General features: G+C 45.2%; 1 protein-coding gene across 1 annotated transcript in view; it reads right to left on the bottom strand.

The window, feature by feature from the left end:
- Positions 1-3,187, bottom strand: part of fbxo34 (F-box protein 34) — a 35,997-nt gene extending 32,810 nt beyond the window's left edge. Inside the window, exon 1 of the mRNA XM_079527262.1 lies at positions 3,047-3,187. The gene's annotated coding sequence lies outside the window, so the exon portion shown is untranslated. The remainder of the gene's footprint in view (positions 1-3,046) is intronic.
- Between the last annotated feature and the right edge of the window lie 16,021 nt (positions 3,188-19,208).

The raw sequence follows: 19,208 nt of genomic DNA, 5'->3' as shown, positions 1-19,208 counted from the left end.
TTGTATATAGCTTTGTAATATGCTACTGATGTTTGTGATACAATACTTGAAAACTTGAGCTGAGGCCCTTTTTGATGTCAATCAATCAAGTCACCTTAATTCAAGTGGCCTTTTTTATGCATTTATTTTTACATTTAAATAATATATTTTTGACTACCTTTTGGGCACCCCTGCTCTAGGGCTACCAGCAGACTGCATGCGTGCATCACATTATTGCAGGCCTTCATTCATAAAAAATATTATATATATAATTCTCCTGTCAATGAGGACAAATCATTACATTACTAGTAACCACAATAGGAGATATGGATGTGCATATTATGTTACGAATCATTGAGAATGAAATCAAAGAAGCAGTCATGGCCAAAGATAAACGTAAAATGTGTGATGAAGATGAACACAGGACATTGCGATTTTAGCAAACATGAGTGAAAGAATTAGCATTTGTGGAAGTAGATGACAAGAGTGTGCGCCTCAGTCAACCACGACAAATCTATGACATACGACTCCCAAATGACCGACTCCATTATAAAATAAAAAGTTAAATGTTTCCAAAAGCATAAAACATATCAGGAAAATGTGTGGAGAGGTGACAGTGTGCAACTGTGCATACAAAGCTTGGCGTTGTTGATCATCAGTTCAGTGGTTTGCGAGATTAGCTCCGAAGAGACACACAGTCACGCTCGCGCGCCCGCCCGCCCGCCCGCCCGCCCGCCCGCCCGCCCGCCCGCCCGCCCGCCCGCACACACACACACACACACACACACACACACACACACACACACACACACACACACACACACACACACACACACACACACACACACACACACACACACACACACACACACACACACACACACACACACACACACACACACACACACACACACACACACACACACACACACACACACACACACACACACACACACACACACACACACACACACACACACACACACACACACACACACACACACACACACACACACAGCCTCTTGGTAGAGCCACACCATAAAAACATCAATCACAACCCCCACTTTGCAATGCTCTCTGACAGACAGACTGAAGAGCCTGTATGCTGAAATGGAGGAAATATCACGTCTAAAACACATTTCGCACATTCCTCATATACCGAGGCTGCATTAACTCGCTAGTGAGTATTTTGTAATCTTTCTACATGTAAAACCGGAGAGAAGGCAACTTATTTCATTTGGGTACCATTGGTGGTATATATACCATTTATGGGACTTGGGGGGGGGGGGGGGGGGGGGGGGGATTTAATTTGCACTCTTTAACAGTTTGACTGAACAATTCCCTGTGGTTGCGTAACCGTGGTTCTCTAAGTGGGGGTGGGACCACCTCACCCCAATTGACGACAGTCTAAAATCCTCGGTGTTCATCGCTTAACTCTGAGTGTACACGAGAAGGTCCAAATGGGGGTCCATCTTAAGTTTGCACACCGTCAACGAGGCCTGTAACTCCCCAGGGACCCCTGGGAACCAGTGTTTTGAGGGGTCCCCAGCAAAATGCAGAGCCATATGAGCCATATGTTTGTACATTACAACAAGTACTACTTTTAAGATCACCGACTCTCTCCACTGTTATCTCCCCCACATATAATACTGTAGAATTCTGCACTACTGTAATCTAACAAGGGGGTCATAACATATTTTCAAATGGGGATCAACGGCAATACGTATCAATATTTGTTTTGGGGGGGGGGGGGCAGTGTGTGACGTGACATGAACATCTTTGAGAACACAAATAGAACAACGACGCAGTATTGTCAATAAAACTACTGGCGAAAAGCCACAGGGAATGCATGTCCTCTGTGACATTACTAGGCTATGTATTGCATGTGCGGCTTCTTCTTGCAGACACAGAATGCAGCTGTCAGGTCCAGACATAACCAGGGCCTCTTTCGGTATGTCTGTATGCCTGTATGCCTGTATGCCTGCCTGGCCTGCCTGACTGACTGTCTTTTGACTGACTTTCTGTAAGAAGAGCATGCATTCACTTCGCTGTTGCCACATAATGTAGATGTTAGCAGTTCAAAGCCAGAGCCAGACACAGCCAAGATTTACCCAGAGTAGACAGACACACACACACACACACACAACCCCCCACATCACCACAGGTTAGCTTGGCCTGCTCACTACTATTCTCACTTAAAAACATTCCGAAATGGAACTCGGGGTCGACATGACATTAGCCTCATGACAACTAGCAAAGAAGACCCAGGCGACATCCCGAGAGCTTGGTTCGATCAAATAAAATAAAAACATTAATGTGTGTGTGTTTTGTGTTTCATTTAGTTTCACTAGAGGCAAAACACAAGACCTCCCCCTCAGTCAAGACCTAGACTGGCCTTACTTGGGTTAAAATAATAAGAGCTATTGGACAATATTGACAGATGTGTTGGTTGAGTCAAACAGCCAACATAATGCAGCAGCCTTTAATGGTTTTAAGTTGTCTAGTAAAAAAACTTCTGTGCTGCAGCCAGCCTAGGCAGCGTTAGTAGCATCGATGCTAACTAGCATGCTAAGCACCGAGGTCCATTGAAAGTGATGGCAGAACATGCTAACCTCATTAGCCTCGGTGGGCTAGCCCAGGGGTTGGATGGGTTGGATGACTCCCGACACCAAGTGTTTACAAAGTGTACAAACCGTGAGGTTTATTCAGCTCGCGACTCACGATGTTAAGAAGAGTTTGATTAATGTAGCCTCAAATTAACAACAAAATACTACCCCAACACAAAGTACAACAAACTAGGATGGGTCAGGCCACGTCAAAAGCAAGCGAAGTCTAGCTTCGGGTGTTATTCAATTATGATCCGCTGTTTTAGCTATTTGGGGAAAACAAACTATAGAAAAAAAAATGTAATCATGTAGCCTTTTTTATGAATTAAAATGTTTTGAACACGTGCCCAACTTTAAGTCTAAATGTTGAGTTTAATGTCCTCATAAGGCTACATGCATTGACATCACTGTCGTGTCCTTTTGGAATCTTCAGCCTAGAATGGAGGAGAAAAAAAACTAACCTGAGTATCTGTTCTGTCTGCCCTGGCTCTGCTCTGTCTGCTGCTGCTGCTTTGGTGTAAAGTGCTACTCAGTACTCACTAGTCACTGCTCCACTACAGTGTTGCCACGTAGGTTTAGCGAGAGAAACAAGCAAAACCAGAAAACAAAGCCCAAAAGAATAGAATCTAATATTCTATATATTCTATAATTCATGTTCTATTACATGGCTCTGGGCCATTGGTTCCCAAACTTTTTCATGTCAAGGACCCCTAAATTGACACTAATTAGCCTGCGGACCCCCAATTTGAAAAGTTATGCCAGGGACCCCAGGCCATAAGAGAATATTTTTATGGCTCTAGCAGAGATTCTCAACCATTTTAATTTCAAGGACCCCCCTCATCCCATGCACTGCAGTTTGACATGCATTAGTCTACGGACCCCCATTTAATGGCATTTATATCACTGGAACCCCCAATTTATATTGTAAAATCGATGTTTAATTTAATTCTGAGAGTATACAAAATGGAAGAATACGTTCAGAGTTACAGACCCATAAATTCCATTTTGTTCCAATTAACTATAATTTAGCCAGGGACCCCCTGGAACTCCCTCAAGGACCCCTGGGGGTCCCCGGACCTCACTTTGGGAACCACTAGGGAAGCACTGGTTTAAACATTAGGAAACAAGCCCAAAATAAGCGAGTACACTTTTGAAACAGGCTCCCCAAAAACGCCGAAACCCGCAGCTATACGAATTATTTACATAGCAACTTTACAGAAATAGAAGCCCACAGTCGCTTATAATAAGCGGACATGGCAACACAGCTCAGTACCTGACCAGCGTCAAGTTGCACATCATGCTACAGCAACACACCGATGGTGGACTTCAAAATAAAACACTCACTCACGGATATACGTAATTATTTTGTTAACCGATGACGTTTTCCAAAATAGATTTTCACATTAAATAAAAATAAATAAAAATAAATAATAATGACTTTCCATTCTACATAGGCCTACTGTGAATACAAATTTCAATCAATCATCAGTCAGTCCTGTGTATTCAATTCATCATGACATCCAAGACATCATCAACACTGGTAGCAATAAACATAGGCTATTATATGTAGGCCTACTGGCTACTGTAAACACTTGTGGGTGGGGGTGGGGGTGGGGGTGGGGGGGTTTCTAGTGTTAATCCTTTTAGTAGGACCAGTTACTCCAACACCTCAGTGGCACTAAAAACAAAGCTTCAGACCTCCCAAAACAAACTACACCCCGAACCACAACCCACCTAGATTCAACACACGTATAGTTTTTTAATGGTGTAGCCTTTCCAGTGTATTTGTATAGCTTTAAGTGTACTTTTTCATTTGATGGGTCCTTTCTCACACGTTTCCTTTTTTCCCTTTTTCTACTTAATGATTGCCTGATTGTTCTTGTGTAATAACAATGTAATGAGTTGAACCACGTGATTTGCTTCTAAGTGGTTAATTGCAATTGCTGGACAGACTGGTCCCCACCGGTCTCCAGCCCTATTTAATGAGTTTGTTGCTCTGTGTTTTGTTAGCCCTGATGAAGACCGTACGTATAGGTCGAAACATGTCGGTTGAATAAAGTTTTCCTCCTTTTTAACATTAAGTGTGCCCGGATCTCCGCTTTGTTCTATATAGATGTGTTATCCCGATTGATCCCAGGAGCACCTTTTTACTATTTTTACATTTTTATACCTGCACACCTCCTGAGCACCTGGTTGCTTCCTTGCCTCTGACATGTTGCTAGTTAGTTTGAATGGCTCCGTGTCAGATGACAGGATTAAGCAAATATCAATAGGACTGGTATTTAAGATACTCAAGAAAGGAGACAGTGCCTTCATATCTGTCTTAATTACTTCAAAATCATGTCACTGGTTTCTTTCAAGATTACCCTGAAAAAAAAACAAGGAAAGGAGGTGTACCTCTTCATTCCTGATGATTTGTGATAATAAAACAAAAGGTCAAAATAAAATCATATAGCCAAGATATGCCATAGGCCAGGGAAGTATATCAAAATGGAAAGCACATAACGCTTTTAGAGTTCTTGAGTAAATGTACTTTCCATCACTGGTGACAGAGATTATACAATACACACGATGGAGAGTTCGCATAACAACTAAAATGGCGAGAAAATTAAATCAAAACTAGATAATAAAGTGTCCCTCGGGGCACAGGTTTCCACCAAGGCAGTGCAGGTTGTGGCCTCCTGGTGGCGCTATAATAGGCCAATGTGAAAAGGGTGCCATTTGTTCTTATGCCTTTGATGGCAATTGGATGATTTGAGGCATTTTGTTCCAAAAATGTGTTTTGCAAAAATCCACCTGTTGGTGGCGCTATAACAGGCCAATGTGAAAAGGGTTGAATATATTCCTCAGCCTAGTAGGAAAGTGCGTGAAAGATTTCACGTAAAATGCACTCTGCGTTCATGATTTGAGGCTTGAGGTGGAGACAATAAAACAGTTGATTAAAAAAAGGGGGGATTTTTGTATATCAGTGGTGTGACATTTTAACATTTAAAATGTAAAGTCTTTGCCATGGTCCTTCAAAAGTGTATTAAAAAATGTTAACAGAAAAATCCACCCCAGTATATGCCATGCAAGGTGTGTTTCTCTCTGCTTCTTCAGATGCAATGGAAAACACCTTATTTTAGTCGCCCCTGCTCCGATTTGCTATTATTACAGCCTTTTTTAGCATTTGGCATTGTGACACATCAAACTTTATATAGAAAAGCATTTACCGTATTTTTTCACAGGTGTTGTGAATGACAATGTGAATGTGAACATCATTGCACTCGCACACTAATATAGGAGAAATAACCAAGACAGTTATTATATTATTGAGCATTGGAACACTCATTGTATTTAATTATCAATATGTCCATAATGATTTCACAAATTCACAATCACATAGAATCTCAGTGTATCTGTTTTTAAAATACAGCACCAAAGTAAAATAACTAAAGCTTTAAAAAATCGGTCAAACTGTTTAAAAATAGCTGATCTACAAAATCACATGTTGCTGAATGAGGAGAGATGTGTTGTGAGCTTGTAGATGGAACAGATGAAATAGGGCTTATAAGTGTGTGATGCATGTTTCATATAATACCAATCTAAATCTGCAAAGTAACTAATTAATAACTAAAGCTTTCAATTAATTGTAGAGAAGTTTGCCTCTGAGATGTAGCGGAGTAGAAGTATAATGTATTGACATACTCAAGTAAAGTACCTCAGAATTGTACTTAATGACAGTCCCTGAGTAAAAGTACTTAGTTAATTCCGATCACATGGCTCTATTTATACACACATGAAGGGGGAATTGGCACAACAACTGAAATGAGGAGTAAATGAAATAAAAACAAAACATTATAGGGAAAAAAAGAAAGAAAACAGATCTATCGTCTGAGAATCTCTCAGTAGTCTGTATGCAGTTTAACCTGGGCATTCTATAAATGCTTTCTAAATTGAAACAGTTGTTTGTTTTCAACCTATCTTGCCATATATCGTTGCTGTTACCTCTTATCTCCCAATTTATTTTTTTGTGTGTGTCCGTCGATGTATTGCATGTGGTCCCTGACCTGACCACGCATTAAAAACAATCTTTCCACTAGTTGAGAAACCGTGAACTGAATGATTTGGTGACTATCCATGTATTGTAGTCATTTACTGACAAGTTGGAGGTCAAGAACAATTTAGTTAGAATCTCAATAGGGGGAAGTGCGCCAGATTGTCTGGTTGAGTCATTATTACTAGGAAAGTCTCTGACCATTGGTTGAGAAACAGTGGGATGTATACACATGATGCATAGCAAGTGTTACAAAATATCCCCACCCAACACAACAGTGGTCCCCAGGTTGATTCTAAGTCAGGGTGGCTGTCCCCAGGTTGATTCTAAGTCAGGGGGGTGGTCCCCAGGTTGATTCTAAGTCAGGGGGGTGGTCCCCAGGTTGATTCTAAGTCAGGGTGGTGGTCCCCAGGTTGATTCTAAGTCAGGGTGGCTGTCCCCAGGTTGATTCTAAGTCAGGGTGGTGGTCCCCAGGTTGATTCTAAGTCAGGGTGGTGGTCCCCAGGTTGATTCTAAGTCAGGGTGGTTATAAAATAGCTCAAGGCTGTATTGCTGATTACTTAGCTTAGGACCCCCGCAGTGGTGTCCGGTTAGAACTTAAACCAGGATGCTTTGACTTCTGCCTTCTCCCTGAAGCTGACCCTCTATATATTCTCCGACCAGGCTTGTCACGATGACTAAGCCAGTTAGATCTATCCATATATGGTTCTATCCATATATGGTTCTACCATATCTATCGATATCAGCACTAGGTCGGCTCGGGCCCAAATATAGGGGTTGTCATACTAAACATGTCATATATCATATAGCCCAACGTCAGAGTCTTCGTTACAGCCACCCCAGATTTCACGTTGAAATCTATACCGCATCCAGAAGACTCAGACAATTATTGTCCTTTCTTTCGGCTAGGTTCTAACAGGCCAGGCCTGGTAGTTATCCAGCAAGGGAGGCTCTCGAAGATGTTAATCTCTCTCCATTAGTCTGCTGACGATCTGTGTATGCTCACAATCCAAGCTATTTGGCGATCAATGCTCCCTCAATATTATTGACTTGGTTTGGCTGTACGGCAGGAGATACCTCGGAAGATACAGCCACCCCGTGCAAAACTTGAAGATCTCTCATGATTCTGATACGCAACTCTTCAGGTTGACCCTTCAATCCGACCTGCTTGGCAACTGTGTGTAACAAAATGGTTCGCCCTGAACCATCATCCAGAACTGCATATACTTCCATTACTTTGCCACAATTGCAAATTAGAACTTTGCACACCTTTAACATGACATTTCTCCCTTTAGGCGGTGGATAGCCCACATGCAAGGACTCTCCTGCTATAGTCAAGATTGCTGGCTGCGGTAATTCCTCTTGTAAATCCTGTCCCGTCTCGATCTTAGGTGTCCTAGGGTTCCGCAAAGGTTCATCTGCTCTCCGGTTCAACCGGGTCCGGCTCCTATTAATACTGTGAAGAGCCAGAGGGTGCCTTCCACCACATTTCACTGTAGTTTACAGTTTCTTGCCTGCATGACGACGTCCATTGCTGATAACACAGCTTCATCTGTCATATCAAATCTCGTTTCACCATTAAACTCAGTCGTTTGAACCTGCCGCATACCCCAAGATGGTGTGTGCCGCTATTACAGTACTGACATACGGCTTCTTGCCGTCTTGCTGGTTACTTGGTGTACGATCGGCAGAATTGGGTGCTACTACCGTACCATGCATGATGACTGTTCGTCTCCGGTTATGCTCATGGTCATTTCTGCAAGAGTGACCGTCCAGCCTCCTTGCTGGACTACTTCGGTCCCTATGAACCTGGACTTCTGGTCTGTCAGCTTGCACTTTCATCTCGATATCCTATCGGTGAACGAAGCCTCTGCCGTCCTCCGACTGCTCCAACATCTATGGGAGGGTTGATATAGCTCCGATGCCCTTGCATCATCATGCTGTCCAGACAATGCTCTCATGATATCCACCATGCCTTCTGGCCCTAATGACATATAAAGCTCTTGGTGAAATGTCCAGACAATGCTCTCATGATATCCACCATGCCTTCTGGCCCTAATGACATATAAAGCTCTAGGTGAAAGCCTTCGTTCTGCCACCCCCAGATTTCCCATGGAAATCTGTACCATATCTAGAAGGCTTGAACAGTAGACCCCTCAGGCCACCCCAATACAAGCATACGGAGGCTTGAACATCAAGCCATTCAGACCACCTCATTGATGGCGTCCAGTCGTCCCGCTTTCTTCCTTTGATGTTACGGTGGGTCATACAAACCTCAAGATCAAATCACATGCCACCCATTAAGGGCGTTCCCTGTCAATGGGTCAGAGTCTGCCAATCCATGCAGTTCCAGTTTGAAGTAACGCCCTCTTGACCGTATCAAAGGTGGTCCACAGCTTCGGACCCAGGCTTCTACAACACCACGCCATCACTTCAACCCTGGCGTCTACAACACGACGCCATCACTTCGACCCTGGCGTCTACAACACCACGCCATCACTTCAACTCTGGCGTCTACAAGACCACGCCACCACTTCGACCCTGGCGTCTACAACACCACGCCACCACTTCGACCCTGGCGTCTACAACACGACGCCATCACTTCAACCCTGGCTACTTTCAGGGAGGTGATCATATCCAGTGCTCTCTCTCTCTCTCCCTGCACATCACCAGTGCTCTGCACATCACCAGTGCTCTCTCTCCTGCACATCACCAGTGCTCTCTCTCTCCTGCACATCACCAGTACTCTGCACATCACCAGTGCTCTCTCTCCTGCACGTCACCAGTGCTCTCTCTCCTGCACATCACCAGTGCTCTGCACATCACTAGTGCTCTCTCTTTCCTGCACATCACCAGTGCTCTCTCTTTCCTGCACATCACCAGTGCTCACTGACTCTAAGGGCCGGGGAGGTCTCACGGCTCCGAGATTCTGGCATCCAGATTCTGGTAACAGGGTGGGTCTCGCAGCTTCGAGACGCTGCTGCTCACCTAAGGAGCAGCCAGGACCGCCAGAGCGTTCATGCTCTGGCGGCAACAGAGTGCATCTCACCGCTTCGAGATGCTGCTGCTCACCTGCGGAGCAGCCAGGACCGCCAGAGCGTTCATGCTCTGGCGGCAACAGAGTGGGTCTCACAGCTTCGAGACCCTGCTGCTCACCTAAGGAGCAGCCAGGACCGCCAGAGCGTTCATGCTCTGGCGGCAACAGAGTGCATCTCACCGCTTCGAGATGCTGCTGCTCACCTGCGGAGCAGCCAGGACCGCCAGAGCGTTCATGCTCTGGCGGCTACAGAGTGGGTCTCACAGCTTCGAGACCCTGCTGCTCACCTAAGGAGCAGCCAGGACCGCCAGAGCGTTCATGCTCTGGCGGCAACAGAGTGCATCTCACCGCTTCGAGATGCTGCTGCTCACCTGCAGAGCAGCCAGGACCGCCAGAGCGTTCATGCTCTGGCGGCAACAGAGTGGGTCTCACAGCTTCGAGACCCTGCTGCTCACCTAAGGAGCAGCCAGGACCGCCAGAGCGTTCATGCTCTGGCGGCAACAGAGTGCATCTCACCGCTTCGAGATGCTGCTGCTCACCTGCAGAGCAGCCAGGACTGCCAGAGTTTTCAGACTCTGGCAGCGACTGGGTTACCATCTGGTTAAAATCTTGCCACTGAGTCATAGAAGCTACTCAAGGTATATGGGTTGTAAAGCCAGATACCTTGGTTCGTATGTGTCTGGAAGACTTCAGCATCCCGTTACTGCGGTAAGCCCTAATCCGTACTCAAGAAGGACCATATAAAATAGCTCAAGGCTGTATTGCTGATTACTTAGCTTAGGACCCCCGCAGTGGTGTCCGGTTAGAACTTAAACCAGGATGCTTTGACTTCTGCCTTCTCCCTGAAGCTGACCCTCTATATATTCTCCGACCAGGCTTGTCACGATGACTAAGCCAGTTAGATCTATCCATATATGGTTCTATCCATATATGGTTCTACCATATCTATCGATATCAGCACTAGGTCGGCTCGGGCCCAAATATAGGGGTTGTCATACTAAACATGTCATATATCATATAGCCCAACGTCAGAGTCTTCGTTACAGTGGTGGTCCCCAGGTTGATTCTAAGTCAGGGTGGTGGTCCCCAGGTTGATTCTAAGTCAGGGTGGTGGTCCCCAGGTTGATTCTAAGTCAGGGGGGTGGTCCCCAGGTTGATTCTAAGTCAGGGTGGCTGTCCCCAGGTTGATTCTAAGTCAGGGGGGTGGTCCCCAGGTTGATTCTAAGTCAGGGTGGTGGTCACCAGGTTGATTCTAAGTCAGGGTGGTGGTCACCAGGTTGATTCTAAGTCAGGGTGGTGGTCCCCAGGTTGATTCTAAGTCAGGGTGGTGGTCACCAGGTTGATTCTAAGTCAGGGTGGTGGTCACCAGGTTGATTCTAAGTCAGGGTGGTGGTCACCAGGTTGATTCTAAGTCAGGGTGGTGGTCCCCAGGTTGATTCTAAGTCAGGGGGGTGGTCCCCAGGTTGATTCTAAGTCAGGGTGGTGGTCACCAGGTTGATTCTAAGTCAGGGTGGTGGTCCCCAGGTTGATTCTAAGTCAGGGTGGTGGTCCCCAGGTTGATTCTAAGTCAGGGTGGTGGTCACCAGGTTGATTCTAAGTCAGGGTGGTGGTCCCTCGTTCACAATCAGTTGAAAACCCTTGTCCTACTCGATCACACTATACAGCGTCACACGAAAGCATCAAAAGTAGCAGATCCACAAGCTCAAAACGTGTCTGTCGCAAAGCTGAAAATCTAAAATGACACAGATGCTAATATAATGAGTGGAGTATACTGTAGGAGTGAGTGAGGTCATCAAGGCAGTCTGGTGTCGGTCACAGAGCTGAGCGTCAGGTCACAGAGCGTCAGGTCACAGAGCTGAGCGTCAGGTCACCGGCCACATGCAGTCTGGTGTCGGTCACAGAGCTGAGCGTCAGGTCACCGGCCTGAGGTCACAGAGCTGAGCGTCAGGTCACCGGCCTGAGGTCACAGAGCTGAGCGTCAGGTCACCGGCCTGAGGTCACAGAGCTGAGCGTCAGGTCACCGTCCACATGCAGGCGAGTGATGGACTGCAGGTTGTGCATGCGGTGCTTGAACGCCAACAGATGAGCGCCATTCACGGCCACTTGAAACTCCTGGCTGGTGCACATGACCTTAATCTGACAGGACACAGCACGAACAGTGCGCGTGCGGGCACACACACACACACACACACACACACACACACACACACACACACACACACACACACACACACACACACACACACACACACACACACACACACACACACACACACACACACACACACACACACACACACACACACACACACACACACACACACACACACACACACACACAAACATGAAAACACAGCACACAAATCCACATGCATGGGGTTACATTCTGTTTATTGTTAATGACATTTAATGTTTGTGTTATAGGGACAAGATGACGTCAATTTTCCCTTCATTGTCAATGGCGTTTTTAAAACAAACATTGAACTAAAAACAAACATTAAACCTGTATATAGGAGGGGCCCTCAAAAAGAGCAGGCCAAGTACAGTGTGCCCCTACATACTGTACCAACCGGATGCTGCTGGGGTGGCGCTGCAGGCAGTGGCAAAGTAACAGACCACCACGGCGGAGGTTGTGGGTTGGAATCCACCGTGGTACGGCCGGCGCTGTCGAGCAACTACTCTATACGAAGACAATTACCCTGCGTGTTGTTCGGGGCAGGGAGGTTACATGCATTTTAGGCCACGGACCCTCATCTATCTATCTATGCACTGTAAATTCACAAAGTCTCGCCCCACCGACTTCAAATTCGACACACGCGTTCCACACCACCACAGGGAGTGCAGTGCCCGGTGTCGAGTCCGTCGGATAGCCGGTTGTCCAGGACCAGCACACAAGCCTCTGCCCGGGCTCTGGACAGGGCCCAAATTAGTCAATAATTGATCACACCTGATCACCCCTAGATCCCCATATATGGAGTCGGCCTGTTCTGATATCACAATGATGTTCTGACATCTGCATAGACTCCATATTTGGGAATGCCTGACAAGGAATCGTAATCGACTTGAATCGCGATGGCAGTGCCAATATGCACACGTCTGCCAAATGGACCCGTAAACGGTCCTCAGGGAATGCAGGTTGAGAAGCAGTGCTGTGGACTAGAAGGTCTCACCTCAAACGCCTGTCCAGCAGTGAAGGGGAAAGTGGCTTCATCCTGCTCTTGACCCCACTTCCCCGCCTGGTAGATGTTACAAATGACCAACTGTCTGCTACCTTGGTTAAAACGAGGGTTGAAGTAGAACGCGCTGTCTCCGTTCTCGGTCATGAAGTCTAGCGTGAACCTGATCGCGCACACACACACACACACACACACACACACACACACACACACACACACACACACACACACACACACACACACACACACACACACACACACACACACACACACACACACACACACACACACACACACACACACACGGTAAGGAGACACAGCAGGGGGTCCGGGATAGAAACCCTTAGGGGTCCTCGGAGTTACTACAGGGGGCCACCCTGTAGTAACTCTTTTTTTTTTTTTTACATAAACCACTTTAGGGTAACATTCGCCGAAAATAGCAGAAAAGTTCACATTAACATGAATCCGACATCCAAAGATCATGTGGAAACAAACAAAAAATTATAATTCAGACAACACTGAGGATGGTGCTGTCAAACAAGTCTATGAAGCTATCTATGAGATCTATCAAATCTATAACACAATGTTATACAATATGGTCCCTGCTTCATCTCTCTCAGCTAAGGGGTCTGAAAAAGACCCCTCCCACGCACGCACGCACGCACGCACGCACGCACGCACGCACGCACGCACGCACGCACGCACGCACGCACGCACGCACGCACGCACGCACGCACGCACGCACACACACACACACACACACACACACACACACACACACACACACACACACACACACCAGTGAGGGTTGGGTTTGATGTTTCCACGGATGGTGATCAGTAGTTTGTCGTACACTCCGTTCCTCAGGGCGTGATTATAAGGAATTGCCTGCATGTCAGAAACAAACCAAAGGTCATTATAGGGATAAACACGATTTTCTTCTTTCAAATTTTTTATCCCACGATTTTGTAACCCATTTTTTACAGTCTATGTTTTCACCCCTGTGTCAATTATCTAATGTGATCCTGGGCTCTACACACCCTCCGCCAACCTGGGGAGAGCAACGGACTTGAACCCATGCTTCCTTCATACATGAGTGTCCAAGTTGCTCCTTTACAACTGACAGGGGGGAGTTTCCCTGGTTGGACGTAGCGCGTGGAAGGAACACGTTATTCCAACCAGTTCCATTCCCCTCCATCAGGAGCCCCGGCTGGCCATGGGGGGAGGCAGTTTAGAGACCAGGATTACGGCATGTTTTTTGTGAGGGTACCTACCCACAAAACACTACGATTTGAATGATAATATAACATGAATATAACTGTGAAATATAACTATTTGTTCTTCAAAACCTTGAACTCAAAGTATACTATATTAGTTCCATTGATCAAAAGCCAGAACAATCAATTGAATAAAAATAAAATTGCACGTGGGCCACCCATTCGATCAGAAATAGAAAAACGGCACGCATGGTCGCATGCGCCAAAAGCTCCTACCAAGCTTTCCTGAGGGGCAGTGGGGATGACTGGCACTGGGCCTTGTCCAGGAGCAGCAATGGGCCATCCTCCGGGGGCACTGGGCTGGCCCTCCCGGTTTCCTAAATGAGAAGCGGTATGAATGTATACACAGTTTGAATAAACAACCATCCTGAGCCAGAGGCAAGTCCTGACAGCTCACCGTCCGTCACACACATGACAAGGCAAGGCGAACGGATTCGTATGATAATCAAGCGATAAGCACCCGTAGGTTACTTATCAGTCGAATGCAATCGAGCCAGCAGGCTCGCCTGGAGCCGACTGGCTGCGATTAGGAAACGTAGAAGCGTCCGACGTGGAGTTGATCGCGTTGTAGGAATAGTAACCCTTAATCTAACCTCAGTCTTAACCGGCCCGTAAATCCCCTAACCTCATTTCAGTCTTAACCGGCCCGTAAGTCCCCTAACCTCATATCAGTCTTAACCGGCCTGTGAGTCCCCTAACCTCATATCAGTCTTAACCGGCCCGTAAGTCCCCTAACCTCACATCAGTCTTAACCGGCCCGTAAGTCCCCTAACCTCATATCAGTCTTAACCGGCCCGTAAGTCCCCTAACCTCATATCAGTCTTAACCGGCCCGTAAGTCCCCTAACCTCATATCAGTCTTAACCGGCCACGAAAGTCAGTTTCACAATGTTTTAGCTTCAGCAGATCTACAAGATCTATATGCAGTCGGCTCCAGACGAGCCTGTTGGTCAAGGTCAAGTGGGTAGCAAGGCAGGTTCATTTATATAGCACACATACCTCATACGCAAACACAATCCTAAAGTGCTCTATATGAAATAGATTAAATGAAAAGAACATATAGAAAGAAAAAAATAATATATAGCCTCTATATATATATATATATATATATATATATATATATATATATATATATATATGACAGACAGCCAGACAGACATACACCCCCCTCACAAACCCCCAACTTTCAAGTTTTACTAACTACACACACACAGCAGTGGAAATGTCTTTCCATGTGCAGCAGAGGCACCTGGCAGGGCATTAGTGAGAACTCGCTAACACTCTGCATGGACCAGGGCTAGGAGGGTGTGTCACTCGTCCCATCTAGTACCCAGGAAGGGTGGCCCTTTGGACGGGCCGAGCAGCCGAGCGACAGACCCCTCCTGGCCTATTATCTTTGTCTTACCTGCATTCGTGGCATTGAGTCTCTCAACTTCCTGCTGCAAGTAGTCTCTCTCTGCTGCCAGGTCGTCCTGTCTGGCCTCTAACACATCTCTCTCTAGGGTGCAGTTTTCATAAGTGCTCTTTAACAGATCTCTGCCAGCGGTGACGTTGTCATAACTACCTCTTAGCAAGTCTCTTTCTTCTACCAAATCATTGTGACTAGGCTGCAACCCACTTACTGTGGTTTGACAAAAGTTCATGTTAGTCCGCTCGTACTCCAATTCCTTCGTTTTACTCCAGTGATCAACCTCCAACTGTTCTTTCTCGCTTTTAGTGGTGTTGTGAGTGTCCTCCAGTTTTCTAAACTCAGCAAGCAAGGCCTCGTAGCTGATCTGTAACCGCTCAGTGGCTCTGGTGACATTGTTGTACTTGTTCTGTAACACAGAACTCTCTTTAATCGTTGATCTGTAACTGGTCCGCAACTCATTCCGTTGTTTTGCGGCTGAACTGTAATTGGTTTGCAACAGGTCTCTGGCTTTAGTCAAGGCATCATTATTGGTCTGTAAACGATCCTGGTTGGCTTTAAGCTGGTCTCTCTCTTTAGTTAGAACACTTTTGTCAGCCTGCAATTGTTTCTCACTAGCTTTAAGTGTGTTTCTTTCATTTGTCAGGGCGCCGTTTCTTTGTTTCAGGACATTGATTTCGGACGATACTCTGTCTTTCTCTCTCTGTAAGTCACCGTTGCTGCTCTGCAAGTGGGCTTGAGTGTTCTGCTGCTCATGTCTCTCTTTGATCACGGCGTTCAGGTTGGTCTGCACGTTGTCTCTTTGTTTAGTTAAGGCGTTGTAGTTGTTTTGCAGATGTTGTTCTGCTTTCCTGGCTGCAAAAAAAAGAGACAGTTTACTGATAAACTTAAGGTGCAAGAAATATACTCTATGTGTATGTTTAAAAAATGTGCCCCACTGCCCCCCCCCCCCCCCCCCCCCCTCCCAAAAAAAAGGTTTATATATTGTTGTCCAGTAGGCCTCTCTAAATATAATTATATTTGCATAATTCAGTTTCATCCACAAAATATGATTTACCGTGTTTCTGTATTGATGAACTTTGAGACAAAGAACATACACATCATAATCATATCATAAAAATATATATTTTGAATTGAACCCTTCATTTATTCTGGCTGAGCGTTGAGGCTGAGCGTTGAGGTTGGCCGGCCGATAATAACTAAATTAAACACAAACAGGTCACATGCTGAGCTAGGGAAAAAGCAAGTTCCGTATCCAATTTCTGTAGGATATTGTGGTGTTAATCCTCAGTGTGAATTGTGGAAATTATTCCAGGAAGCTGGGGCATCAAAACAGAAAGCAGACCTTCCAAGATTTAACATATCGTGAAATACAGAGTGCATGTATTGCATATACATTGTATATATGACAATGTAATCAGTGACTTACAACGGACTCCTTGCCCTATGACCCCGGCCAGCAGAAGAACACACAGCAGCCCAAGACACACTGCAGCCGTCCTGAAAGGTCTCTTTCTCAACTCATGAACTGGACCATGGGAAGCAGAGCAAAGATAGAACAATAAAATAACTAGACTCTGTGTGCGTGCGTGCGTGCGTGCGTGCGTGCGTGCGTGCGTGTGTGTGTGTTCTATAAAACAAACACATTCTGATGAAAAATTCCTGTAAATGTATATACCTAGGTAGGTGATTATCTTTAAGTTTTAAACATAGTGTATCGAGGTTTTATATTTTAATCATTCCATTTTCAAATTAAGCTTTATTTTTGTGTGTGTACCTGTTAGATTAAACTTGCTTCCGACTACAGTAAGCGGCCTGTAGCTGTTCTGACTGTCATCCATGTCCATGGTCGTCAACAAGGTAGCTTAGCTGGGCTGGATGGAGTTTAGGTGGAGATGACCATTTCACTATACAAATGTGACATATTTGATCAAAGAAATGTCAACTTAAAAGACAACCAATCAATTACCTGGACCTGGAGAGCTGAGAACAGATGAGGAGAATGATTCCCCTGTTGGTCACGCATTTAACCCATTTAGGCTTGACGTCGAAATAAAAAAAAACGTTCGCTCTGAAAGAATATATAGCTATTCAAAGATTTGTGCCGCATTTTTACGATTTTTCAAAAATAGCAGACCTACAAGTTCATAGCGCGCCACTCGGTGGCGCGCTATGAGCTTGTAGGTCTGCTATTTTTCAATAGCTAAAGTAGAACAGAATGCTTGAAACACAAAAAGGCGTTCCCGCCCAAAATGGGTTACGGTTGTCCGAGGGAACAGTGGTAAAAATGACTACTGTACACCATTTCATGATCTTGGTGTAAGCCCCGCCCCCACTTCAAGAAGTTGAGAAAGCAGAATTAGAAAACTTGCTGACCTAAACAACTTAGATCACTGTTCCGCGGAAGGGTGTCAATGTTGTCAGTTTCTGCATGGGAAGTGTGAGGTTCCTCAAATTCCACAGAAAACAGAGTTAGAATCATATTATCATGCTGTGTCAGCAGTATCAGTAACATACCACTCATATATTTCAGTAAAAAAAATGCCTGGGTTTGATATAATTTGTTGCACATAGTATAGTGCAATAAATTAAATAAAACCCCTTTACAGATTTAATTAATTAATCTTTTTTGTTTTGTTTTTTAAGATATTTTTTTTGCGGCTTACGCCTTTTGTTGGTTTTTGAAGGGACAGACAGTAGGCTGACAGGAAACGGGAGAGAGATGGGGGAAGACATGCAGTAAGGGCCGTGTCGGGCTCGGGAGTCGAACCCGCGGCACACTGCGACTGGATTACCAGTCGGGTGCCCAGACGGTTACGCCACCGCCTGGGCCAATTAATCTTTTTATTAGCTATTAAACTCATCATGCGTATGGGTGAGGATGTGCACATGACGGGAGTTAGCATAACAATAGCATAACAATAATTAGCATAACAATAATTAAAATAAAACTGTTGATTAAAAAAAGGTGTAAAAACTAAAAAGTAGATTTTTACTTAAGTAAAAGTATCAATACCACAATATAGAAATACTTTGTTAAAATGGTAAATGGTGCATTTATATAGCGCCTTTATCCAAGACGCTTTGCATAGATTGTGCATTACATTCACCCATTCACACACCGATGGTGGAAGAAACCATGCAAGGCACCAACCAGCACATCAGGAGCAATTAGGGGTTCAGTATCTTGCTCAAGGACACTTTGACACTAACTCTGGGGGAGCCCGGGTTCAAACTGGCAACCTTACGGTTACCATCCAGCCACTCTACCCCTGAGCCACTGCCGCCATCTGCAGTAAAGGTCCAGCATTCAACATTTTACTTGAATAAAAGTACAAAGGTATTGGCATCAAAATATGCTTACAGTACCAACGTTTTTAAAAGAACTGAACGGTTTGAAAATAGCTGATCTACAAGCTCACATGTCGCAAAAGAGATGTGTTGTGAGCATGTAGATCAGGTATTTTCGAACATATGGTATAAAATATGGCACAAGTGAAGTACTATGTCTGCGTCTGAGATGTAGCCGAGTAGAAGTATAAAGTATTGAAAATTGACATATTCAAGAAAAGTAAAATACCTCAGAATTGTACTCGAGTAAATGTAACAGTGGTAAAAATAAATTGAGAAAGCGGAATTAGAAAACCTGCTGACCTAAACAACTTAGAAGGGCGTACCGCAGAAGGGCGT

The sequence above is a fragment of the Electrona antarctica genome, assembly GCF_951216825.1.
Source record: "Electrona antarctica genome assembly, chromosome: 18".
Taxonomy (NCBI): Eukaryota; Metazoa; Chordata; class Actinopteri; order Myctophiformes; family Myctophidae; genus Electrona; species Electrona antarctica.
Note: the sequence above shows the minus strand (reverse complement) of the source record. Positions and strands in the feature narration are given on the sequence as shown.